This window comes from Astyanax mexicanus, chromosome 16 (assembly GCF_023375975.1).
Source record: "Astyanax mexicanus isolate ESR-SI-001 chromosome 16, AstMex3_surface, whole genome shotgun sequence".
Taxonomy (NCBI): Eukaryota; Metazoa; Chordata; class Actinopteri; order Characiformes; family Acestrorhamphidae; genus Astyanax; species Astyanax mexicanus.
In genome coordinates, this window is record NC_064423.1 from 24,708,683 (window position 1) to 24,735,743 (window position 27,061).

The following is a 27,061-nucleotide window of genomic DNA, read 5'->3' on the forward strand; positions in this document are numbered from 1 at the left end:
GGCTCTGATTAAAAAAAATAAAACACAAAAAAATGACTGGCCACATTTGTCTCCAATTTCCATGCTTTGTTCTTGGGTAAAATAAGGAGGATCAGGGCAGATGGCTCTCTTTTTTTTAATGACCTGAGATGTGTAAAAGAGCAGAGTGTGCTGGATCAGATCCATGCGCTTCAGTCGTTCTCAGAAAATTCTAGATTAGTCGCTATAGTGGAGCAGCTCTGAATGACTCAATTCAAAATAGAACTTGGAGCTGCTTCATGCTTCAAACACCTGTAGCACTTGGAGTGTATGAACAGGGACAAACCATGGTTTTGAGCATCTTTGAAGGCTCACAAACTTCAACACTAACATAAGAATCAAACAAAATAAAATGATGCGCTTGTAATAAATGTTTTTTTTTTTTTTTACTAATTTTACTCCAATCCCCTATTGCTTGCAATGCCACAAAAATAGGAGGTTTAAGACCAGAACACACCTCCTTCGATACAGTACATGTGAAGTCAGCCCCGCCCCTTTTTTGAACTACCATCAGCATCACTGGGGCAGCCAATGAGCTTAGAGGAAAGTGCCAGATCCCCAACTCCAATTCAACAGCTAACAAATGCCTGTGCTGACCAACATCAACCCAACTAGAAATGTGACATTGTGGATTAAGGAATTATAAATGACTGCACAAACTTAGGCCTCACAAAAGCAGTAACTCATGTTACCTTTCCAAATGGTCAAACTCACAAGAAAACATACAGTAGATAACAGCTCACAACTAAAACAGATGTGGGCCTTCCCAAGCCACCTTCTGAGGTCCCTTAACCTTTGTCATGTCATATACCATGAAGTAATAACACAATAACACAAAATGTCAAACTCAGATCAAGATCAGATTCTAAACTTTTTTTTCTGTGCCAGGCCAGAAAAAACAGCATTATGTCTGGCTGTATTTCAGTATATTTGGGAACTATGTAGGCCCAAATTCCAGTTTTAGGCTGTGTTATTCCAACAAAATGCCTCTTTTCAAGCTGAGATGATACACTCAGTGGATGTATGGACTTCTAAAACTCGTAAAATCTTCAAAACGTCAGGTCCTGCTTTAGCCACTTCAGTTTCTTTTGGTCTGCTCTTTGTACGTTTTTGGACTGGTTCCCATCAGAAGCACTCCAGAGAATGTGTTCGAAATACAGCTGCAGCTTTTTTTTCTCTAGCTGAGTTCTCGTGTTTGTCACAGCCGTGTTGAATTGCAGATTTGTGGGGTACCGTACGCTACAAGGGAAACGCCAAAGGGTTTCCCTGCAGTGATCTAATCTGTGTGATTGGGTCTGGAGGCTCTAGCGAAGGTTTCAGCATTTATCCTACAAGTGCAAACCCACGGGTGTTGGGTAAAGGTGAGCGTGTCGGGAGGCTTTGATCCACGCTCTCAGGAAGCCGAGAGGTGCTGGAGGGAAAAGCCGAAAGTCATGAGCGTTCGGTCTCTGGAGAACCTCCCAAACCACTGCATCCCAAAAGGAAAGCTCCACAAAACACAACAACTACACGGATGTGGAAACTCCATATCAGCACAGGCCGAGAGTTCAGTGGGAGTAAAGGAGCTGGAAGTGTGTGTTTTCAGTGTGATACACATCTCAGAGAACAGAGGGACGAAAACACGGTCGTGGCCCTCCCAAACAAAATATGTGGTCAACTGAGACGCTGTTCTGCTTCAAAGTTCATGTTTATCTTTACCAAAATAAAGATATAAATATGTATTTAATGCTGTGTCAGGAAGGGAGAGTACAGGAGGTCTTTCTGATGTTTTTAGCAAAAGTATCACAGCTCTGCGTCTCACTCTGTGTATTCAGGTAAAATTTTTACTGACTCACAAAAGTAACGCACTGAACTGACAGTTGTGTGGTCCCTAGACATCTCCATAATCTACTGATCAGGACATTCTGATCAGGACATTTAATTTGATGTTTCTCCATCAGAGAGGAGAAACAGTTGGGACCCGATTTTAGTGATCTTTAGCTTGATTTTAGGGCAGTGTGTCTTTGCTATCATAATAACGGGAAAAGTATGCATTGGCATGTGCTAATTCTCTTAAATAATCATGGGTATACATGCAATAAACTAATCAGCGTGTCTCTTGCAGTTCCATTTAAGAGCCTGGTGTGCTCTGATTTGATTTAATTTTTGTATTCTGGTTATAGTTTATGTTAAAGTTTGCATAGCTACCAACAGGCATGCGCTATGGGTTTGTGCACTGCTGCATGTACATGTGTGTGTGTAACAAGTGGGGACGTACTTGCATTGGGTACGCGCCTGTGACCATTCACTGCCAAGATAGCAATGAACATCTGACTGTTGATGTCTGCTTAGGTTCATTTTAGTCCGTGAGACAGCAATACACCAGAAATGTACCAGAACATACTTTATTTCGAGACCAGCTGTAATATGATTATCACACCAATTCACATAAATATATTCACAAGAACCATTGCTATTTTAAGAATGGATGCAGAAAGCGTGACAATTGTTAAGATTGTTGGTGGGGTGTAAGGTAGCTAAGAACATTGCAATGATTCTTGCACAGCAAAAATAAAGGGATCAGTCTCACTGTTCCAATACTTTTGGAAGGGAATGTATCTCTCCCTAATACAAACTTGCTGTTATAATTTCCTCATATATTTGTGTGTGTTGATAATTTAAATATATACAGCTCTGAAAAAAATAGAGACCACTTAAAAATGAGTGGTCTAAAAAAAGAGTTTCTTTAATTTTACCAAATTAAAAACCTCTGAAATATTTATTTAAGAGGAAGATAGATGATTGCAAGCCATCAAACCAAGCTGAACTGCTGAAATTTTTGCACCAGGAGTGGCTTAAAGTTATCCAAAAAGGGTGTGTAAGACTGGTGGAGGAGAACATGCCAAGATGCATGAAAACTGTGATTAAAAACCAGGGTTATTCCACCAAATATTGATTTCTAAACTCTTAAAACTTTATGAATATGAACTTGTTTTCTTTGCATTATTTGAGGTCTGAAACATTTTTTTTGTTGTTATTGTTTGTTATTTTAGTCTGCAAATAAATGCTCTAAATGACAATATTTTTATTTGGAATTTAGGGGAAATGTTGTCCGTCATTTATAGAATAGAACAAGAATGTTCATTTTACTCAAACATATACCTATAAATAGCAAAATCAGAGAAACTGATTCAGAAAGTGGTCTCTTAATTTTTTTCCAGAGCTGAATGGTTATAATGTGGATTGTTTTATATTTGTAGGAGGCTTAGTCCTAGCCCTCCCTGTGTCAAAACCTAGCCCCCCTATTTATGAATCTCTAGTGACAGCCCATGATGTGAGAAGTGGTATTTTTGGCTGTTGGGCTTCATCTTTAATTGTAATATAACATCCTAAATAAAAAAAAACAGATTTTGAAATTGGAACTTGGGCGAATGTCTGACAGTGTTATATAACACATATAACAATATTATATAAACTTGTTAACATCTCTATGCAACCTGTAGCTAGCAGCTAAAACTGAGGAAATGAGCTTACTTAGCTTAAAATCAGAAACTAGTGATTTGACAACGTTGTCAACACATAAACACTTACTATTAATTATCGATCCAATAGTAAAAATGCTAGGAATCCTTTTATCACTTTTTGCTCTGTTTTTGTTCTGTATTTTGCTCTGTTTCTTTTTTCTTTGCATTCATTGATGGTATCCTTTTTCATTTGTTCACAGAAATACTAGAAATCCTGGGCTACTTTGGTGCTTAACTCATTAGTGTTATGCTGTTTTTAGCAAGGCATCTTGTGCATGCTATAGTTGCAGCATTCTGGACCCAAAACACAGATGCTATTCTTCAAATTGATTTTAAGCTATTATTTTAGGGCTAAATTGCTACAGAAAAGTTGCTGTGCAAAAAAAAAAACCTTTGGATGCATCATAGAAACATAGCTAGCGAAGAAATATTCAGGTTATATAGTTCATCAATAGTATTACTGAAGGTATTTGCAAATATGTAGTTTCTCTTCCAGCACTTTGCAAGAGCTCACTGAAGCTGTGCTCTTTTAATGACCAAACATGATTTGTAGCCCAAATCAAGTGTGTGGGCTGTTTTTTTTAATTAAGGATATTAATTAATTAGAAATGTTTATTTAGCTGTGAGCATTTGTAGTTGTAGTGGTACAAAAGGAAAACCTCAAATTTATCACCTGTGTCTCCATATAAGGAGCGTCCAGCACAGCTCAGAAGACAGATCACTGGGGTGTGGTGGGGTGTTGTTGGGAGGGTTTGGGGTAATGTCATGAGTATAGCTTGTGGGAGAGCAAAAATAAATAAGCTACAAATAAGGAGACTAAGGAAAGAGTGTGAATAAGAGCGAAAAGCAGGAAATATTATTTTGTGTATAAATGTAGCAGAGTGGCCTAAAGAGAAGGAGTAAAGTTGTTTTCAGGAAAGGGGTCTATTTCTGAAGATATAAAAGTGATATGGTTCATTTTTGTGATGACCGTTTAACCTTTCAGAGTAAAAAATGTTAAATGCTTTAAAATGATGGGTTCGAGGTTTTGTGTTAAAATGAATGAAGCTTTTCTATGCTAGCAAACACTAGCATATTGGAAAGTATGTTAGTTAATAAAGTTAATTTACTTTTTTAAATTAGGATGTGGCACTAGGCCTAAATTGTGAAAACCTGTCAAGGAAAGGTAAAAAAATTGCAGCTGAAAGTTAATGTCTGACAATACAGAGAAGATGGGATAAAATTATTGTTTTAGGTATGTGTTAGGTATTTAGATGACATTCAAGGTAGAATGAGGGAGTGACATATATTTAGAAAAAATTACAAACATTTTTTAAAAACATATTTTGTGAAATAAGTTCTTTGTAATGATATTGAAGCAGACATATTATACCTCTTTATACACAAGTTAGAATAGGTATAATGGCTATACAAACTATGTTTTGCAAACAAGTTGTTTGCTCTTACATAAAAAGATCTCACCTACTAAATGCTGAGCGTTTAGTGTTGTGCTAAATGGCAAAACACAAACAAGCTAGCCAAAGCTAGCTTATTCTTAAATTTAATAGAAACACATACTTATGTCATCCTCATCTACTGACTTGCCACGAAGAGTAGGCATAGATCCCTCCCTCAGACAAAGTCTGCTGGGTTAATCATGTGGTGTACTGCTTGGGTTGTCCTATGCAGATTTTGCAAACGGCTTATAGAAGCATATGATTCCTGACACCCAACTCTTTCAGCTTATTAACAAAAAAACAGATGGATCAATTTATTTATTTAATATTAAAATGTTAATCAGTCACAAAATGTGATCAGTACCATTTTTATAATTTTCCGAATGTATAATATATATATATATATATATATATATATATATATATATATATATATACACCCTAAGGCGGCAAACCCTGATAATCATTTAAAAACTCTTTTTGATAGAATATGCATCATGATATTTTAAGTGCACTAGTACTGACACATTTAAAAGCCCACTATAAAAATAAAATAATACAATATATTTATATAGTGCTAATCTTTACAGCTTTTTTCACAAAGCAGCTCTACAGAATTTTGCATCTGAGCTCTTTGTGGACAGAACACTCAGTCAGAGTCAGTTTCACAGTTCTGAGTGAGAAATACCTGATTAAAGTTGATAGTAAGGGTTTTTACTCTCTCACTCATTCAGCGCTCTGATTAGCCGTGTATTTTCTTAGCTGTGTCCATTTATACTGACCCTGCTCAGATTCATCACTGCCACCCGTCTCTAAGGATGTTAGTATAATGTCAGTAATGGAGCGGACGGTATTTATTAATCAGGCGATAACCAATCAGTATGAAAGGGTCAGTAAATCTCAGTAGCCCGGGGTTATTCTGGGGGCAGTAGCTGTAGACACACAGTCTTTAGTTTCATGTTACCACTGACGTGATTTAGCTTTAACTGTAGCAGATAGCTTCAATCAATCAATCAACCTTTACTTTCACCTTTTATACAGCATTTACAGTATGAAAGGGATTGAAAACATTTATTAAGAAATTAGAAATAATAAGGAACAGAACAGTAAAAAATAATAAATAAAATAAAAACAAATTTTAAATCAACATTTAATATCGGTGAATAAAATATATATGTAAAAAGAAAAAAAAAGAAAATTCTAAAAGACCATACAAACAGATTGACACATAAAAAGTAAAGAATTTATAAAATATAAAATAAAGAAAAAATAATAATAGTAAAAGTAAAGTAAAATAATAAGAATGATAAGAAATGATAATAATAATGAACTAAAAACATAAAAACAAAAAAAGATGAGAATAAAAAATTGTAATAAATAAATAAAAATAAATAAAACAAATTGAAAATTAAAATAATATGAAAAATATAAACTGATTTAAAAATAATTCAAAACAATCACAGGCTTTTTGGTGATTAGAAACTAAAAGTTTAAAATGATTCAGTGATCCCTAAATACATATACAGCTGCTTACCAGCTAATGTTAATCAATGCAAAGATTATTCATCATATATTAATCATCTTTTTTTTTGTACAAAAAAGAAAAAAAGTTTTTCATGTCTTTCAATCAAAATAACATACCTGTAATGACTCTTGCATTTGAATAGATATAAAGTACTTTTTATTGTTTTTGTTGTTATTATTGTTTAAAGTACAATGTCAAATATTTCAACTTAAGATTTAAAAAAAATAATGTGTCACACTTTTTGGCCTTCCCTCTGTTACAGCTGTGTTCAGGAACTCCACATCCCATACTGCACCTCCTTTCCTTCATAATTTGTTTCTCACCACCCACTTAAAGACATTTCCCACGTTTTCAGTCACCTAGCTACTAACCAATATGTTCACCTGTGTTTCCCCTGTAGCCTTTGTTTAAATGCTCTTTTGTTAGTCTCATTCAGTGCAAAGTATTGCCAACTCATTATGACTGTACGGTACGGCATGACCAAGTATATGCTGGCCTACTCTCTCTCTCATCCCTAGTTTATGTCTGCTTAGGTTGCTATATATATGTTTGCTCCTGTGTTGGATAAAACCAGAGACTGTAAAAAAGATGGACGCTGTGTCGCTGTTTCTTTCATTCAATGAAAATGAAGCCAAAATCTTCCGCCATGTTGGCGATCCTGAAACCCGCGTCTGCGCAGTAGAGACCAGAGGAGGGAGAGAGACTGTGGAGAGACAGCCTACTCATTTAAATAAACCCGCCCCTGAGGGCTGCCTCCACAGAGCTTACACAGTCTGTGGTCCCGCCCATACAGTCATTGGTCCCACCCCGGCTAGGTGTAACCCAGCCCTTTTACAATAACCACACCTTTTTAAATAGAGCTAAATAATGTTTAAAAAAACAAATTCTGTGGGAATATAAAAAATTGACAATATAAGCAGAGGTTACACTAGCTGTTGCATTTAAAAAATGGAGATAGAATTACAGTATATTGGGAAAAAACGTGAAAACATTGAAAGTTGTCTGTTTTGCCATTAAAACCTATGGGAATGGGTCGGGTTACACAGCTTTCTGCAACTGAACAGCAGGGGGCGCCCGACCTGTGGTGGCTTCACCGACAATGCTCTGTCCAGCTATACACTATGTCTATGGATAAAACCAACTGGAGAGTGTACTGTAGCTCTAGGGTTGCAGAAAACTAACCAGATTGGTCACTATTGTTTTTTTTAATACCTCACCCTAGGTGGCTAAAATATCATTGAGTATAAAGATTGGCAAGGTCAGGTTAACTAGCCCAGCAAACATTAATATCCTAGCCCTGTACAGCTGATATTGTTCAGCTGGAAAACCGCCACTGTGTAAAGCAATCGTGAATTGATGCCAATAGTGATGCTAAGAATCTTTAAAAATATTTATTTTTGTTGATTTATACAATATGACTGCCACCTCTAAAAAAAAAAAATCCTAACATTAAAGGAAACATTTTAGTATGACTTAGTAATAGTTTGGTAACCGCAAAAGTGTAGCATAACACTGGAAATAGATGCAGAGTAACCTTGGAAATAAGTGTAGTGTTACCAGAGAAATGGGTGTAACAGATTGTTGGAATCTCAGAGTTTTGGGGTTTACGGGTTTATAAACTGTGGGCAGGAGTACTGCGCTCACGCTGAAGAGCGTTTACAGAGCAGTAGCTGAAATGATGACATTATCACGGTGGGTTCCTCTCTGCTGATTTTAAAGCTCCATAAAATACATTTTTCCAGCCTGTCCTTCTCCATCTGCTCCATCAGGTCCACTCCCTCTGTTTCACCTGCACTGAGGAGTGAATAATGATGCAGGCCTACATAGTCATTATATCAGAGTACTAAATATACTGTATCTCCGTGGACGGGCACTGCTGGACTGCAGACTGGAGGCTATAACCCTTAATTTGGAGGATAAATATTTCAGTGCATCACTGAGGACAGAGGGCAACTCACACACGGATATGTGATATCTGAATATTAGTAGCATATTCATGTTATATTTTTTAATACAGACTGATTTGTGAAGCCAGGATAACACCCTGAACTTCCTGACACCCCACACAGTTCTTCAGCTTCGTCGTTGTGAAAGCTCACACACACACACGCTGCCCACAGAGATGGGTTTCTGTTGTGCAGGTCAGTGTTTCTGATGGGTTTAAATCTGTGAAGTACGGCTGTGAATAGAGCTGCAGACTGAAAAAAGGGATCTGCATGTAAAGCTGTTTTGTGCTTGTTTCTAGAGGTGGAATGTCAAGGTCATCTATACAGATAAAAAAAAAAAAACGTATACAGCATAAACAGCGCTATTATACAGATCTGAAAAAAATAAGAAAGTATTTAAAAATGATGAGTTTCTTTTTTTTTTTTTTTACTAATTTGAAAACCTTTGGAATATAATCAAGAGGAAGATGGATGATTCACAAGCCATCAAACCAAGCTGAAGTGCTTGAATTTGTATCCAAAAAGCAGTGTGTAAGACTGGTGGAGGAGAACATGCCAAGATGCATAAAAAGTCTGATTAAAAATCAAGGTTATTCCACCAAATTTCTGATATCTGAACTCTTAAATCTTTATGAATACAAACTTTGAATTTGTCCTTTACCAGGCAGGGTAATGTTAAATAGTACATAAAACATGATAAATGTCTCATTTTCATAATAAAGTTAATTGCTTTCGGTTAAATGCCATGCCAAATGATTCTATGCTACTGACAACCCTACAGAATTAGACTGTCTATTGATAACAGCTTTTTTTGCTGCTTTATATTACTGTTATGGCCCACAATGCCTGCAGTGAAAGAGTGCTACCAGTGGTCTACCAAGTTATATACTGTAAACTTTGCTTATATATGCATGATGATTTACGTTCATTTATTTACGGCCATGGTTTGAGAGTGACCCTGCCACAGATAGAACAAAATCAGCCAATCAAATTCCATGGTAGTAACTGCTTAGTTTTGAAAGCTTTTGTTTCAGTCAAGTTTAAACTCTGGAGTTTAACAGCGTCTCTGCGGCTGCACGTCCAGGCTGAAGGCTTTAGTGAGGGGCGTTCGGCCTTGGTGATGAAATTCATGCTGAATAGTTGCACCGGGCACGGTGTGGATCCATTTATCACAGTCTGGACCTGCGTGTGTCCGTGTGGTTCTGGGTCAGAGAACTATTCAGCAGATCAAAGCGTCACAAAACCACTTCTCACCGGATCATGAAAAATGCATTCAGCTCAGAATGCTGCAGAAATTATGACTCAAATCTGGCCCCTTTTCTGTTTTTTCTCCTCTTTAATGCAGGCGTGCTTTCTTTTAACCTTTCCTGAAATGAATCACTGGCTTTTTTTCTGTAAATATTTCTGTGAACGCGATAGCCCTGAAGTTTCCGGGCCCTCCTGCACATGTGCAGAGCTGTGATTCAGTACATTTATGCCTATTCTCCTTCTCTCTTAAAACTAAACACGGCAAGTCATCGGAATTATGAGGAAAACTTGCCTTTGTTAAACCGTAACTTAGAAATGGATCAGTGATTTGTAAATCACTATTTGGCTGAATTGTTCTCAAAATCTGCCAACTGCCAGTGTTTTTAACATACGCAGTGTTCCCTTTCCCCTGAGCTTATATTTTACTGACCAAATTAAATATACACTAAAAGTGAATGATCTGCTCCTTGTGGCAGCTCCAGACACAGTAAACGGGAAAAACTACTAATGATGTGGACCACCAACATTCAACGTCAAGGTCCTCAGAACAAGGAGATTGGGCTACTCATATTCAACAATGAGGAAGATCCACTGAAGTCTCCAACAGACAGTTAAGAAAAAATTATTAAAGCAGTTGGGACAAGTAGGCAGGCCAGAAAGGAGTCATGGAGACTAAGAAGGCAGGATGACTAACAACAACGCAATCAGGCCAAGACAGATGGACAACAGGGACTTAACGAATTAAGACAAGGAGGTGGGACCACCAATATCCAAACAGTCAGGATATCTTATGTGTAATGGCAGGATGTGTATTTGTTTAGCTAGACTTTGGATGGGACATTTAAAAAGGTTTTTTTTGTGAAAGTGGAGCTTTTCAGCATTTCATCACTGTCCAGTAAAAACCAAGTATCTCAATTTTTGTCACATTAGGCATATATATATTTTAAAATCACAAACTGTGCCTTACACTGTGATACATTTTATTGATGAATGGACCAATAGAAATTCTCCAAAAATACTTAAAATTAACTTTTTTTTACATTGACTTCCTTGGAATGTCTCTGTCCTATAAATTTGGTGTTTTGGAGATATTTAGAGTAGGGCTGCATGATATATAGTTTAATTATCGCCATTGCAATGTGCATATGTTGCAATGTTTTGGTTGCAATGCTTTGATTTCCAGTTAAAGCTAAATTCACGCTTTTAATCACAGAAAAAATGCTCTTATTTACCTTTTAAAAAGCCATTTAAATGGCTGATTAAAGGGCTAATTACTGCTGTTTTGCTGTTTTCCTCTGCTTTTGTTCTCGTCGTTGACTCAGCTCTTGATCGATTCGGATGCAAGACAGCGCACGGGTGGGGGCCGGGGCCGGTGACGTCTTGGGTCTTGCATTGTTTAATATTGCGATATATACCGCCAACAACAATGTGATGTAAAAATGTTCCAATATTGTGAAGCCCTAATTTGGAGTAATAATTGAGGACATTGCATTAATGTGAGTTTATCTTTCTACATTGAGTAAATGCATTATCTTTGGCATAGCCCATGTAGGTGCTCTACTTTTAACTCAACATTGAGTTATGATGAGAGAATTTGGGAATGTGTGGGTGGGAACTTGAGCCTTGGCTGACCAACCAGAGCTGCTGCTGTCTGCATCGCATAGTTCCGTATTTGGCGTAGATTCGACAATGAAGTACAAATTGGCCATTAGGAAGAACACTGAAGGAAAAGCTTGTGTTTGAATTGGGGTGGGGCTTTGAAAGGATCATTTTAGGGGCGGACTGCATTGGTGCTGAGGTTGGGTTTTTGGTGGGAACAGTAAAAGGAAATTTTTGGATGTAACACATAAAAAAAGGGATATCATTTGATAGGATGCAGGGCTTTGGAAGAAACAGTGAAGGGAGTTTTTTTTAAGGAAGGGGCTTTTGAAGGAACACCCGAGTGAGGTGATTTGTGAGGAAGCACTAAAAAAGGGTCTGCATTTGTTTAAGGGGTGGGGCTTTGGAAGGAACACTGAAAAGGAGAGGTTTAGTTTATTTGACGAGAGAGGAGTTTCAGCTAATGTCCATCAAAATGTTCTTTACACTAATATATGTTAATGTAACTATGTAGATTTTATTAGAAGTCATTTTAAAGCATTTCCTCTGGTCCACTCATCATGAAATGCTAACAGACTGAAAATATTGGAGGTTGAAAGTGCAGACAGGTTAGATACTTTGATGGAGTGATTATGATTGCTTAGCATGTCTCGCCTGTCAGAGAAACACAACACACGTTTTGGAAAGTCCCTGTGTTTCTTTTTTTTTTTTCCTCTTGGCCTGGTTGGCTCTTTATGATGGGTTTTGGCTTAAGGTGGGGAATCTGAGGATTTGTCTGGCACTGAACTGGCCTGGATAGAGAAGAAAAACAGGCTTATTTGGGTATTTGACCTGCCCTGTTCTACTGTGATTGTTAAAACACCTGATTTCCTGCGGCTTCAGGGAGCTATTTATTAGAAAGCAATGGAGGATTTACAAGTCAAATTGTTAAATGTTGTGTCTACAATGCTCAAATCCTGTTATATTCACTCTTTTAGAGATTTATGAGTCCAATCGAGCACTTAAAGGGCCCGGTGTGTGTGTGTGTGTGTGTGTGTGTGTGTGTGTGTGTGTGTGTATGTATATATGTGTGTGTGTGAGCAGTTAAAGTACGACCCACTCCAGCAGCTTCCCTGTTGAGAGTCTAATTGGGTCTAGGCTTACAGATCCAAAGCTGTGCAAATAAATTCAGTGCTCTCTCTGCGGAACACTGTTGTCTTGCTGAAGTCCGGAGAGGATCTCGGCCTGTGGTCCAGAACCAACCTCAAGCCCTTTCAAATCCCCTCTCCAACATGCTCTCTTTATTTCTTCTAAGCTCTTCTGGGCTTGGGGATTTATCTTATCTGCTTCATCATCTCCACCTGGATTTATCTGCCTTCTTTCCAGCCTTATCTCCACTTTGTAATCTCTCATTAGCATAAACTCCCACTGCAGGGTTCACGCGGGTGAGACGGAACGTTTGGGTGAGAGAAGGACGAGAAAGACAAAAATTTATCTTTTAGGTCCCTCTGGGGGAGACGGCAGTCCAAACTGTCAAAGATAGACTAGAGAGATAACTTTTAACTACACTGTAGTAAATACATATATGTACTGAATATATATACAGTGATCTCCTATGTTGTTCATTAAGGTTGTTCAAGGCTCTTTAGTGAAGACAGTGGTTCTATATAGAGTCATGACAACTTAAATTACTGTGTGGAGAACTCTGATAAATAGTTAGCATTGGGGCAGAGTTGCCAGGTTCACGGTTTACTCGCCAAATTGGGCTTGTTTGAAAATCCAGTCTTGTGTAAAAATTCAGGGGTGATTGATTTTAGTTTCAATCACCCTTGTTAGTTAGTTTAAGTTTCTGAAGGGTGTTTTTTTAGACAAATTTGCACTGAATATTTCTGTTGAACCTGGCAACCCTGCATTGGGACTAACATGTTCCAATCCTGCTGAGGCTGGCTACATCATGGCTCACCCTTGTAAAAGAAAGAAAAGTGTATTAAATATATATATTTTTAATTATACTTAACGTGGAAAAGTACATACTTTTTAAAATTTAAATATGTACTGAAATACATACTAAATGTACTATTTTGGAACAACCAATGGCAACTTAAATATATTTCCATTGAAATTAAGCAATATTTAAACACAACATAAAAGCATTAGATTGTGCATTTGGCTGTTTTTTTCTGCATACTTTTTAAATGTGTTTTTTAAACATCATTTTTAAAACACTTGAAGTATATTGTAAATGTACTACTTTGTGTTTTGATGCACATATTGTGTACACCTAAATGCTACTGAAAAATGTACACTAAAGTGCACTTTAATCAGTATTTAATGGCACTATATATTTTTTTTCTATCAACACAATGTTTAATGTAAAGCATATTGCTGGCCTTTCTAAAGTCTTGACCTCAGCCCTTAGAAATGCTGTATGTGGACTGTGTTAAAATGAAAGCTAGCACATTTTATTAAACAATTGAATTCAGCCAAGAAGAGACTGTAACAAAATATTAGGTGTGCTGTGTGTATTATTTTGATTCTGTATAATTTTAACCCCATGATGATTTCAGGGAACCCTCTAAAAATGTGTTCATATTTTCATTTTGTCGGTTTGTAGAAATCTAAATGAAATTCAAAGTTAAAAATTGTTACCCTGTTTTGAAAGTGTAGGTTATTGAATAGAAAGTGCAGATTTTTTGAGTAGAAGTTAAAAGTGCTAGGTAATAGACATACTCAGGTATAAACCTCAATTACAGTGATGTGGTAATTAAACTGCTTGAAGTGAATATGCTTGAAGTGAACATTTGCATATGGAAAAATGACCGTAGTTAATACGTTATGGAACAGTCCGTCAGTTGGGCTGGATTGACAGTTTCCTCTCTCTCTGCTCCATCCGTCCATCTGTCTGTCATAAACGCTTAAAGCCGCCTGTCACTTTACACGCGCTGCTCTCTGGAGGCCAATAGATTCCTCATTTAAAGCCCAGATCAAACTCAACATGAGCATGGTTGCTGCTGAGAGGCCTGTCAGAAACCGGCCAATGTGGCAGTAACATGAATAAACGTCTCTTTCTCTCTTTCTCTCTTTCTTTCTTTCTTTTCTCTCTCTCTCTCTCTTTCTGCCTCTGCACCCCTATCACTCACTCCTCTTGCGCAGGGGTGCGATTCCAGATGTGCGTTTAGAGGTTCTGGAGTAGGCAAGAGAAAATCTAATAAACCCCAGCCCAAAAAAAAAACTGATCCTCAAGGTGAGGGATAGCGTTAGCGTTAGCATCAGCCTCTCCTGGAAGTCTCCTGAAGCTTAACCCCGGCCAGAAAGATGGTCAGTGGAGGGCTAATGCGGCCCAGGCCCCTCTGTCAGAGGGAATTATGGGGTGTAAAAACAGAGCCTCTGTGTTTGCGTGTTTACAGAAAACTCCCTTTCTTGCTGGCTTTCATTCCTCCGGCTTTATTTTCTCTCGCCTTTAAAGAGGTGAAGGAACAGCTTTTCCAGATTAAGGTCAAATTGAGAAAACAATGTTAGAGCGCCTGATCTCTGTAATTAGTCACAGATCTGCCTTTAAAAATGCATCGGATTCCCTCCCGGCTCCTGAGAAAACACCCGCCAGTGCTTAAGTTAATTTTAACAGTTTTGTCTCCGCACCGGAGATCTAATTTTTGCTCATTTCACGTGCCGGAATTCGGCTCCAGTGCCGCACCACTCGACTGTGCCTGTTTTTCTGAAGGTTCTCTGGATTCAAGGTGCAACTGATAAAGAGCTTAAAGGAGAAATCCGGTGTGAAATGAATTGAGGTGTAGTGAAACATGATAACGAGTACAAACCTTTTATAAATAGCCCACCTCCATTCGCCTCAAGCTTCAGAAATACAGTGATTTTAGCTGATGCTCCCAACACTAGTGATAGTGGCATAGTTTGCCCATGCAAAGAAATTCTGCTGTTTGCTATAAGCTATAGTTTTACACCTTTATGAAGCTCAAAGTAGCTCCAAATTTCATTAATAGAATTCTGAGGGCCATAAGAACTTTGAACATACACAGGTAGTTTATTAAAAACACTGTTTATAAACACAATACCTTCAGCTAGGGTGCAGCCATCTTTAAATTAAGTCAGATAAGAAGTAGACTGATGAACACGAATGTATAGACAGGAAAAGGGAACAAATGCATGAATTCCACCTGTTTCTGAAAATGTCTCTATAATATTCATGCATTTCCAATACCTTGAGGTAGTGTGCATATCTTTTTTTATAAACTATTGGTGCACCGTCAAAGATTTCAGCGCTTAGATTTAAATATCAGGGCCCTCAGAATTTTACCAATGAGGTTTAGAGCTACTTTGAGCTTGTTAATAGTGTTAAAATAGTGCTTTCTTTGCATATGCCCCTATCACCAGCATTGTAAGCCTGTTGGGAGCATATGCTAAAAACACAGTATTTTGGAATGCTGGGGGTAAATGGAGGTGGGCTATTTGAAATGAAAATAAATAAAGTTTGTACTCATTATCATGTTTCACTACAACCTAAGTCCATGGGTTAAAGGATTTCTCCTTTAAGAGAGTAAAGTTTATGTCTACAACAAAATCTACAATTAATCAGGACCTATAATGGATTGTACAGTATTGTCTATAAATAATCCAGTTTCTAGTTATTCAGTTATTCTAGTTAATACTATAAATTATTGCTACTGTGAATCAGAATCCTGCATGAATTATTGAGCATTTGAAAATGGAACAATCGATAGTAGTTACCTTGTAGGTCAGATAATGGATAGTAATTTATGCATAGTGGATACTGAATTCTTAATACATATTGGATATTGAATATGCTATTGACTATACAACACATGCTACGAATCCGCTGAGAACTATTAGTATACATGATGAATTATTATGTAAATATTATGATTTTTTCAATATACACTATACATCAATTTGTACTAATAATTATACAGTATCCACTTATTCACTTGACAAAATGACAAAATCCTGCACCTAATAATTAAGATTACATGCAGAATCCAGCCCATTATTTAGTATTTACTATGAATTTATCATAATACAGTGTAAATAAGGACTATAATTTGCTGAGAATTATTGCTGATAGTTTCTGAGAATCCTCTGTCTTTAAGATGCAGATGATCCAGAGCTTCAGAGAGCTGCATCATCTCCGCAAAGACAACAAACACAGGCTGGACCCGGTTAGTTCCAGAGCCTGGTTAAATTTCACAGAGGTGTTTGCAGGAAGAGCATGCACACACACACACACACACACACACACACACACACACACTCTCTGGATTAAAGCCTGCATGTGGTGTGAAGATTTTGAACCCCGGCCTGCTTCTTAAAGTGGCAGTTTAGCAAAGTGTCATTGCACAAATACAGCTGATCATTCAGGACGTGTTTGGTTTCTGAAGTTAGCACCATTTTATAGCACTGGAGATAAACAACTAATGTAGCTAATAGTAAATAGAATACCCAGTCAATTAGCTGTGGCGCTAACTGTTTACATGAACCATCATACACTTACTTGTCTTTTTATTAAATTTTTATTTTAGGATAGATAATAATATACAGTAGATACTGAATAGTTTATAGAGGATACTAAAAATTGAAGTTTCCCATGATTTATAGTGAATACTGAATATTTTTTAGCAGTTCCTAAATAGTTTATTTTGGATGATAAATGGCTAAATACCAGGTTAGTGGCTAATGCGGCCCGACAGCACTACTCTGAGGAACCCTGAGTGGTACTTCTAGTGGAAATTGACTAGTTCATGGTGAATACTGAATAATTCATAGCAGTTCCTGAGTAGTTCATAATGAATTTAGAATAATTTATAGTGAATACTGAATAATTCATAATGAATGTCCATGGTGGTACTGTGGGTACTGTTACTAAAAAGTTAATCATAAATACTGAATAATTCATAGCAGGTAGTGAATAGTCCATATTGGATACTTAGTCATTTATAGCAGATAATAAATAGATCACATTTGATACTGACTAGTTAATAACAGTTACTAAACAGTTCATACTGGATATTGATTTCTTATAGTGGATACTGAACAGTTTGTAGTGAACAACAAACAGCAATCAAATAGCAACCACCTGGGAAATGCTTTAGCTGTACACTTCGTTTAGTAAAAGCACTTTTATAGATACATTTTATCCTTAATTTATCAATTAACACAGCAATAATAGCAGATTTCCAAACAGTTAATGGGACTTAAAACTAAAAGGTGTCCCCTAGAATAAAGCTCCACCCACAATACTCAGAACATTTATGTGCAAAAAGCAGCAGAGAAAAGAATCTCAGTGGGTTGTCCTTGGTTTTTAGGGACTTTTATTTTGTTCTCCTGTTGTCTGGGTCATTTTCATGTCTTAGTGGTGTTCTCTGGATTATTATCCGTGTGTCCTTGTGTGTGAGGAAGATTTGTAGGAATAAAGTCATCACTATTATTACTGAATCTCAGAAATGCACTTTCAGGTAATAGACTTTTATCTGTCTGCTGGAGTTCTGACTGTTTGAATGCCTCCATTAACCACAGCATGAGCTTCAGTCTTTAAACAGAATAAAGAATTTAACTGAGAGAGAGAGCGAGAGTCTTCTGTCAGTGCTCTGTCTGTCTGTCTGTCTGTCTGTCTGTGGTCAGTGGAGAGTGATTATGATGAGATTGATCTGGATGGTTTAGAGTGAATACAGTATCAAGGGGGCAGTACAGCCCACACACTTCACACACAAACCTGCATAGAAGAGCTGAGTATGTGTGTGTTATTATTTAGTATCCACTATAAAAATTCAGTATCTACTACAAATCATGTGGTGTCTACAATTATTCATTACGTGTCCACTATGCATCAATCGGTATCTACTATGAATTATTCAGTGTCTACTACAAATCATGTGCTAACTGCAATTAACTTAATGAAGTCTTTATTATAAATTACTATCTATTAATCTAAGAATCATTCAGTAGCCATTATGAATTATTCAGTAGCCAATTTGGGCTTGTAGTATCCACTACTATTATAAATTAGAATTTATAAATTAATCAGCATTTACTATGAATTATTCAGCAGCTACTATTAATTATCCAGTATTATCACCAAATTTGATATCTGTTATAAATTAGTTGGGGTCTACTATGAATTATTCAGTATCTACTATGAATTATTTAGTATTTAATACAAATGTATTGGTACCTGTTTTTACTGGAAATCTGTTCTAAAATATTTAGTATCCACTATGAATAATTGAGTGGCTACTGTTAATTATTCAGTATCCGCTATGGTTTTGGATTATCTACTTTAAGTATCTATTATTATTTTGGATCTATTTTAAATAATTCAGTATTAACTATAAATTATTAAGTAGTCGTCACTAGGAATTATTCAGTATCCACTGATGTATACAATAGAGTAGACCCTCACACAGACTGGTAAAGTGAGCTGCAGTTCCCTTTCTCTCTCCACTGGGTGGCAGACTGTGTATTTTTTTCTGGTTTGTTGCCAACAAAAGCATTCCACTTCAGCTTCTCCGGTGCAGGGAGTCTCCTCTGTCTCCTGATTTCCCCAACCTTAGCTTTCCAGCATTAGTTCATCTCAGAGCGTCTGTGGAGCATCTGTTAACACACACATAGACACACGCACACACACACTGACATCACTGTTATCATCTCATTATTCCCCACTGGATGGCAGGGGTCAGCTCTATCTAACAGAGCGCTCTTATAAAAGAAATTGAATGTTCCACTGAGAAGAATTAGAGCGATGATGGACAGAAAGAGAGAGAGAGAGAGATAGAGAGAGAGATAGAGAGAGAGATAGAGAGATAGAGAGAGAGAGAGAGAGAGAGAGAGAGAGAGAGAGAGAGAGAGATGGGCAGGGAAGGAACATATAGGAATTGAAGGGAAAGATAAAGCAAGCATCAGAGCAAAAGAGAGAGAGAGAGAAGAAGAAGAAGAAGAAGAAGAAGAAGAAGAAGAAGAAAGCATCAAAAGTGAGAGAGTTAGAGAGGGACAAAGAGAGCGAGAATGAGGAAAAGAATGAGAGAGAGAGAGAGGGAGAGAGAGAGAGAGAGGCAGTGAGACAGGAAGAAGAGGAGGGAAAAGATAAAGCAAGCATCAAAATTGAGAGAGAAGAAGAAGAAGAAGAAGAAGAAGAAGAAGAAGAAGAAGTTAGAAAGGCAGTGAGACAGGAAGGGGTGAGATAAAGTAAGCATCAAAAGTGAGAGAGTTAGAGAGAGCCAAAAAGAGAGAGAGAAAACGAGATACAACACACAGAACAAACACAGAAAGAGTAAAGACAGAATGAGACAGAGAGAGTGTGAGAGAGAGCGAGAAGGAAAAGAAAAGGGAAAGAACAAAGACTGACAGAGTGAAGACAGAGTAAGAGAAAGTGAGCAAGAGAGACTTTATAGGCAAGTATGCACTATATTGCCAAAAGTATCCACTCCTACATTGCGTTTGGTGATGTAAGGCTTGGATGGAGCTGCTCAGCCATTGAAACATATTCCATGAAGTTCTCTACACTTCACTCTTCATAAGCTAATCTGAAGCTAAGTTTTGAAAGCTATAATTGACTCTAAATGAAAGACGGCATCTAATGACCATGCTCCATCATTTTACGCTGACAGAGTGAGCTGCTTTTGTTCTCAGTCAGTTCCACTGTGTTATAATATCACTGACAGTTGGCTGTGGAATATTTAGAAGTGAAGAAATTGCACAACTGGACTTGTTGTACAGGTGCTGCATCCCATCACTGTATCACGCTGGAATTCACTGAGCGACTCATTCTTTCACTAATGTTTGTAAAAGCAGTCAGCATGTCTAGGTGCTTGGTTTTATACACCTGTGGCCATGAAGGTGAACCCTAAGTTTAATGAGTAGGATGGGTGAACGAGTGCTTTTGACCATGTAGCGTATGAAGAGAAAGAGAGAGAGAATAAGTGCAGAGAGTGGAAGAGAGGTGGTTTGTGGCAGGTGGAGGTTTTCGGTGGGAAAAGGTTGCGAATAGAATTAAACATGAGCTCTACACCTACAAGAATTTTGTCTGTCAATCTCTCTCTCTCTCTCTTTCTCTCTCTCTCTCACACACACACACACACACAAACCCTCTCTCTCTCTTCCTCTGTCAGGTGCTGGGGTGGATCTGCTTGGCTGGACTGGAACAATTGGAATTGCAGATGGAGGGAGAGTTGCAGTTTGATTGACAGAAATTTAGAAATTCTGCAGAAGTTCTGAAACGCTGTAAATGCCTGAACTGTGGCGCCCATTTGAGCTCAGATGTAGGAAATTTTACTTGGATCGATCCTATAAGTTAGATTTCTTATTCTAAAGGTCTGGAAAGCCTCACCAACCCTGAGATCAGAATCCAAGATGGCTGTATCACACAGTATTATTAAAAGCAGCAGTATTATATAGTTTATTTGGTAACACTTTACAATAAGGGTCGCAAATAACAGTATTTATGAAAGTAATACATATTGTTAAATGGTAAACTAATGTCTGAATGAACTATATGAATATAATGTATATTATTTAAGACATTATTTAACGTTGCTTCTGTAATGGTTAACATTATGGTTATATTCGGTTGTCTTAACTAATGTCAATTAATAATTAGTTAGGACGTTCTATAGTAAGTACTGCTAATTAATGTACCCTTATTGTAAAGTGTTACCATATATTCTACACTTCTTTCCAATACAGACATATATACACAGATTGGGCAGATACTTATCTTTATTCCCTCACATTCTTTACCTCTTTTCTCTCTTTACTCTCTATTGATTTTCACATACAAAGCAAAAATATATTTTTTCTCTATTCTTTTTCATAGCTGTTCTGCTTTATTTGTTGTTGTTCCTTAATATTTGTCTATTTTTTTGCTATATTTGATCTTTTTTCTATTCTCATTTTTGTTTTGTTATCGCTAATATATGAACAATGACTACAGAAACTATAACTCTGTATACAGTACTGCCTAACCTCTATTCGTTGGATGTTTGGATGTACAATATACTGCATAGTGCGATGATATTAGCAAGTTTGGCTAACAATGCTAACATAAGCCAATGCTAATAGATCTGTCATTTCCAGCTTTACTCAACCCTGATAAAACCCCATACAAACTGTATTAAATACAAAACGTATTCATTATTATTCACCCTAATAAGTGACAGTGTATATCACAATACCTACATTTAGACATTTTTAAGACTTGTATCTATTTAATAACACATTTGTAGGCCGAACCTAGAAAGCTCAACTGTCAACAAATTGGAGAACTGTAGCTCTTTACTCAGACGTCTTCCTTCCGAAGCAGAATCACATAGCACTGTTCGTACGTGAGCGTGTAATGAGTCTGCTCTCGGGTATAATGTGTTCCTGTTCTATAGAGTTGTTAGAGAGAGGTTGTCTGTAAGTGAGGATGTGAACTATGTCATTTATCTCCATACAGCTTCACACAGACTGTGTTTCACATCAGCTCTCCTTCATTTACTCCCTCTGAGTGACAGCACAGAAAACACCACCGACAGATTCAGAGACAGATTTCCTGAAGGAGACACAGAGTGCAGAGAGGCAAAAAAAAGACTGAATCAATGAAAGATTTAATGAAAGCTTAAAAAAAAAAAAGGAAAAAAAAAAGTCTGGGTGAAGAAAAACAGACAAAACTAAAATTAAAACTAGTTTGGATTTAAGTCATTTAGGAGACACATTAATCAAATAAATTAAATAGTTCTATTTGTTAGGTGGTTTCACTGCTTAACTTGCTTAAGAGGTTTTAGGAGAGTGTATTGTAACACCAGCTCTACCATACCCGGGACTGAACAAGTATATAGATAATAAAATCAGTTTAAACATTAATGAATGAATAGACAAAAAGGAGTTAATGAACAAATGAAATGAGTGAGTAGATTAAAGAATTGGACATGTATATGTATAAGAGTAGAGTTATTAAAAAGAGAGTATTTATATTTATTAATAGTAAGTGCATATATGAACGAGTGAGTTATTTTATACATAAATGGGTAAATTAATGAGTAAAGAAGTAGATGGATAAAAGAGATGAACAAGAAGAACAATTTGCAAGTCAACGGATGAATGAATGAAATAACTAATGAATGCCTATGTGGATTTTGATTACATGATTTGGTGAGTAGGTTACTGAGTATGTATGAATGAATGAATGAATGAATGAATGAATGGGATAGCAGATAAATACATTAATAAAACAAATTAGTGATTGAATACATAACTGATCATTCATAACGGAAAAGATGAATGAATGTATGAATTAATTAATGAGTAGATAATTAAATGAGTAACTATATTTTTTTAATATGTGAGTATATGGGTTAATGGATGAATGAATTAAAACGCATAAGGGTTAATAAGTAAATAACTGAATTAGTAGGTGACTGAGCATGTCAGAAAATTAGTATTTGATTAAATTAATGAGTAAATGATGAGCAGATGAATAAATGAGCGAATGAGTAAAAAAAAGTGGATGAATGAGTGAAAATATGAATGCATGCATTAAACATAAATATAAGATTTAAAAAAGTGGATAAATTATTTAATGAACGAGTAGATGTATAACTGATTGATTAGGTGAATGAATGAGTGAGTCATGAATAAATGACTCACTAGCTATGCAGCTGATGTACATACGTATCTCCTGTAATTGTGAGGAGGAGCGACTGAATGAGTAAATGAAGGAGTGTGTATCTCACTATATAACACTCTGCTGTATGTTTTTGTGAATAATGTAGTCTAACCTCATGAACCATGTATGGTTCTGTTGTAGGTGTGAGTGAGTGTGTGCAAGTGTGTGTGTGTGTATGTGTGTGAAGGGACCCTCCCAGCTCAGTGTGTGTTTGTGCAGAGCGCTAAATCCATTTAGCCTCAGCAGAAAGGGCTGCTGTGCTTTAATTGAAATCTGTCGCAGCGTTTAAACGGGTAAATAACGTTTCTTTCCAGCGGCTGTTTGAAGCCAAGGGTCGGCCCACTCAGAGCCCCCCGTAATGGAGGTGATAGCAGGAATTTAAATATGTTTTTAATGCAGACAATAAATAGACCAAAGGGATGTTCAGGCTGTAATAAGAGTGATGGAACTCTAATTCCTGTCTGATAGTCCTTCAGCGATGAGAAAATCGGAAGAAGGAATATTGTTAAATATTTCCAGGATGAATATAAGAAACATGAAGAGCACACACGCTGTCACAGTCACACTGTCTGACCTCAAATTGGTCCCATTCCAGTGTTGGAATTTATGTTGTGGCCTGTAAGAGTAAGTGTGAACCCTGCCTTATGAACACATCACACAAGCAAACCGAGGCTGACTGAGAAAATGGACCTCTGTCTGTTTCTGAACAAATTTTGGTGCTGTTCATTTGGCATCATAACAAACCAAGCGAAGGAAGCGATGTGACAAGATTCACCCAGCTGGTCAGATTGGCACACAGTGGCAAGTAATTACAAGTCTTGCTCTGAGAGCTGATCAGGAAATATATAACCGATTTAGTGTCTAAAATGCCTGTCTCTACTACGCTAGTGGTGGTGGTAAATTAACTTGCTATGGTTAGCAACCTTACTGAAGCTTAGTGATTACCTGTTCAGCAGAAAAATAACACACTTGACCCCTTCCTTGGCTGCAGTACTCTGTTTTTATGCTGTTGTCTATACCTGACAACCCTGAGTGTGGAAATGGAGGCTACAACCCAAACAGATTTCAGTGACATACCACAAAGTTCAAATAAGAAAATATTATGGTGTGGATCACACTGTACATAGTAACATTAATCACTGTGCAGAGCAAATATGTACCTTCTATGACCTACAATTTTTTTTATATATATAAAGTCTAGAATGTACTGTAAGTCTTTTGTTCTGTTTGGCGCTATGTTTTTTTTTTTTTTTTTTTCCCCCACAGTGGCTCTCTCATCACTTTATTTGTTAGTCCCCAAGCGTTCCCAAACTTACAGTTCCACTCTAGACCAGTCCTCCCAACTCAGAAACACTCTCCTACACTCCTACAGACTCTGCTGGTTCTGATTGTACTGCTGTCCTCCCACACACAGCCCTGTTCTACAGACCAACTCTGGAACTTTACTCTTACTGCTCTACTAAACCTTGCTTGAGAGCTACACGCATACACAGCACCACAAAAAAGAATGTATCTGCTATAGAATATCTATGCAGTTGTGTAGGTTTAGGCATGGCCTCTACAAGACCTCTGAAGATCACCTCTTCTTTGGTATGTGGCCACATGAACGTTGTATCTGCATGATATAGATTATCTCAGAATAACTGCATGCCAAGATATCTGGCATGTTGTGTTGCGTAATAATCAGACTGAAAAAAGAGGGACAGAGAGAGAGAGAAAAAGAAAGAGAGCACTCTTTAACTGTATTTACGGCACTTTGATAGAAGTAAACTCCAGAGCTGACTGTTGAATTGGCCTCATTAGTGGTCTTCAGTTGTGGCTGAAATTGAGCGTGATTAGAGTGTAATTTCAGAGTCCGATTAAACGCAGTGCCTTTGGCTCTGTGCTCGTTAATGCCAGTCAGTAATTAACATACATGCGGTTTGTGTTACGCTAATGTCATTCCAAAGAAAATACAGCCAGCACAGACATTCCTGGAATGTAGAGCAGATCTGTGTGTGGACTCTTTTAAACTGTAGCTGCTGCTCAGTTTATATCACAATACCTACATTATTAATATTGAGCCTAATCAGAGAATGTAGATCCTCCTCAGTTTACATCACAATACCTACATTTAGAGTTTTAGTAATTAATATTGATCCTAATAAGAGAGCGTAGCTCCGTATCAGTTTATATCACAATACCTACATTTAGAGTGTGTATTTAATTAATTATTATTTACTCTAATGAGAGACTGTAGCTCTGCCTCAGTTTATATCACAATACCTACATTTAGAGTGTGTATTTAATTAATTATTATTTACTCTAATGAGAGACTGTAGCTGTGCCTCAGTTTATATCACAATACCTAAATTTAGAGTGTGTATTTAATTAATTATTATTTACTCTAATGAGAGACTGTAGCTGTGCCTCAGTTTATATCACAATACCTAAATTTAGAGTGTGTTATTAATTAGTATTCCCTTTAATGAGAGACTTTAGCTCCACCTCAGTTTATATTACAATACCTACATTTAGAGTGTGTTTTTAATTATTATTATTATTGTTGACCCCAATGAGAGACTGTAGCTCCACCTCAGTTTACATCATAATGTTTTCCCCAAATATCCTGGTTATCCAGTCCACCCTAATCAGAGTTATTGATCTGTCTGTGGCAGCATCGTCTCTGTTCAGATCTATTTAGAGATCTCTGGCTCTTAATTAGGCCTCATTACTGCATGGAGCTCCTTAATGCCTTGTTGATGTTGGGCTGTATGTGTGTTATTGATCTGTGTGTGTGTGTGTGTGTGTGTGTGTGTGTGTGTGTGTGAGGGGGGATTCAGACTGTTACAGTTTAATGAGGTATCACCGAAAATCTGCTGACTCACTACACATAGATATTTAGTGCTGTGAAAAGGTATAATTTCAGATAATTGTATAATATAAATGTAATAACAAAAACGCAAATGTAACATGAGACAAAGTGTAATACAGCTGATAAAACTACATAAAACGTTAAAGTACACCTGCTCTATTACACACAAGTCAAAATTACACAGTTATGAGAATGAATATTTTTTCTCTTTCACTTCAAATAACTAAAATATTAGCAACTGAAATAACCCGGGGTCTATTCTAAATGTCTTATATTTCTAATATTTTAATATAGAATTTGTGGTAGAATATTTTAGCATATTTGTTAGTTTTACAGTTTTTTTTCATGTTTTAAGTAATTTTATCCAATGAAAGTGAATAGGGAAGAAAATATGTATTTACTGAAATACAAGTGAAATCATCTGACAATGGATTGACCTTTATTAGATACATTTACTTATATCTGTACAAATAACAGATATATACAGTACCTATTTAAAATAAAATGTACATAGCTTACATTCAGTGGTTTTTCATTATTTAAAAAAAATATTGTGTATTTTAGATTAATACTAAATGCATCCAAACTATGAAGAAAATTTAGGAATTGTGAAGTAAACAAACAATTGTTCAACAAACCAGAATATGTTTTATATTTTAGAAAACACCTCTTGCTTAGATGACAGTTTTGCCCATCTTGGCTGGATTTTCTCAGTCAGCCTAATGAGGTAGAGTCACCTGGAATTAATTACTTGAATTTCTTGCTCTCCTAATGTGTTTGAGAGCATCAGTTGTAAAGTTGTGAAGAGGTAGTTACTATACAGTGAATAGTCCTATTTGAGTAATGTACTAATCCATATTATGGCAAGAACTACTCAACTAAGTAAAGAAAAAATTACTTTAAGAAATGAAGGACAACCAATTGCTGTAACGCGTGAGCAGAAGGGAGGCGGACGTTTAAGCGGGTAAGACATAAGACTTTATTAAATAACAAAAACAAATAAACAAATAGGGGAATGACGAATATAAATATATACATAAACAAACAAACAAGGAGTAACGATAAACAGAATATAACTAAACACGGCTAGGGATATATACAGGGATAACTACGTAAATATATATATACAAAACAAACAAAGAAACAAACAGGAAATAAACGTGACAAGAAATAAACAAGAACGAGTAAATACAGAAACATGAAATAAACAAACGTGACGTGGCGTGGCAAAACAATAGCAAATAGCGTGATGAGACAAACAAACGTGGGAAGGTGCAAAGACCGC

At 36.8% G+C, this 27,061-nt stretch overlaps 1 long non-coding RNA gene across 1 annotated transcript in view; it reads left to right on the plus strand.

Annotated features, from left to right (window-relative positions):
* The window catches only part of LOC125782318 (uncharacterized), a 79,202-nt gene extending 57,813 nt beyond the window's left edge, over nt 1-21,389 (plus strand). Inside the window, exon 4 of the long non-coding RNA XR_007424937.1 lies at nt 20,389-21,389. This is a non-coding gene — a long non-coding RNA (uncharacterized LOC125782318). The remainder of the gene's footprint in view (nt 1-20,388) is intronic.
* Nucleotides 21,390-27,061: the final 5,672 nt, after the last annotated feature.